Genomic DNA, 1,833 nt, shown 5'->3' with positions numbered 1-1,833 from the left:
TTTTTTCATACCTGAAAAATGTTAAAGTTACTGTATTGAGACACATAAGATCTAATTCACCTAAAAATTCCTCCTTTTTGTTGTTGAACATCAGACAATTACTTTTGGTGTTGTTATATGTTGATATTGTTTATTTTTGCTTTCTAGTTTTTGGTAATATAGTCCCAAGGGCTTATATTGTGCCAATTGGGTTATTATGTAAAAAAAACTTGATGATAGATTAGATGCTAGATATATTTGAACATAACGATATATTTGATTGATGTAAACAACTTTTTATAATATAAAGCATGTTAGTTTTTTTCCCTTTTGGAAAAAAAAATTGTATGGGGAGGAACCTTTACGTACCTCGAGAGAATGAGAGGAAGTCCATGTTTGACAGATAACCTTCCTGACTTTTTATAATGGGAGGTTCTTTATGTATGGTGGAATTTGATATTCCATGGAATGTTGCATTATGTAAGGAGGCCAGAATTTCATTTGGACAACGAATTTCTTGCCAGAATCAGGCAAAAAATGTTTTTAGAAATCTGATTATGGGAGTGTTTAAATCATTTTTTAATCGTGGAAATGTATTCATCACCATCAAGAACCCCTGGAGCATCCAGAATCCTAAATCTTGATATCTATAACTCAGATTTTCAAAAATTTCAGCTGAATTTTCTCAAAATCATGTAAGAATTTCTATTATTTTCTAGGCGAAATTGTAACCTATTTAGACTACGCATGTGGGAAATTATTTTCATTTGAAAAACATATTAGAACTTCACATGTTATCTATTCCTCCCACATTTAAAGGCATCTCATCCCCATGTTACTACACTGAACAAACAAATAAATAAGCAAAACTCTTTTTTGACATTCATCTCCTCGCCCTCGCCTCTTCAAGGTAATTTCCATTTTAATATATGACCTTCAGACATCCCATTTTATTAGGCTTTGTCTTGCGAAAGACTATAACACTCGTCTTGTGGTCGAATTCCATTGGCTCTCAATTAATTTGTCGAGCTTTTGCAATTTTCACAAAAGTTTTAGGAAAATGTTGAATATTCCCATTTTCTTGAAAATTCAAAAATAATTTTCTAATTTCTGGAAATCCTATTTCTAATTTTCCATTGGTCGAGTGAGCCTTGATGTGACATAATTCTCCTAGTGGAGGGATTTTTATTTTTGGTATTTGTCAGTGCCTTACAAATCATTTTAAAATAAAAGAAGGTTAATTTTGTAAGTGGTCATTCTGAGAGTGAGTGCTTTAACACTGACATTGATAGAATGCTCTGAGAAGATCCTTTAAGTAAGTAGGGGGGAAGAGCATTTTCTCAGTTAGTGATCTGACATTGATAGTAAGACATATATTGTTAGTGCATTTATCTCTGATTTCATTTTAAACTTATTTTCATTTTAAACTTTTACATATTTAGTTTTGTGGGAGAATAATAGCATATAATTGTGAATTTATGCAAAATGAAGAATGTGCAGGAGAACAAGGGTGCATAGGGAACTTTATTTTGCAAATACGAAACTATTTTAACTTTAAATAGAAACTTAGTATCCAATAAATGAAGTCTCTTTTTAATGCGTGTGATACATGAGTGTTGGGTGGGGAAACATGTGTGCAAAGCAAGGAAAAAAAAACTTTAATTTGCAATGTTTTGCGTCTTCGGATACATTTCCCCTTAAGGGTTGATCGACATGAGATCATTTTATTTGATATTAGATGTGTTGTTTTCTTAACTATGTTCAACAACTCTAATCATTTAAAAATTAGAAACAACGAATCTTGGTATTCAAGGTTTCCGAATACTATGTGCATTTATGATTTCACATTTGTGA

This window comes from Pinus tabuliformis, chromosome X (assembly GCF_031772625.1).
Source record: "Pinus tabuliformis cultivar Carrire ecotype Pingquan chromosome X, CPIR1, whole genome shotgun sequence".
NCBI classification, from domain to species: Eukaryota; Viridiplantae; Streptophyta; class Pinopsida; order Pinales; family Pinaceae; genus Pinus; species Pinus tabuliformis.
This window is presented reverse-complemented; position numbering follows the sequence as displayed.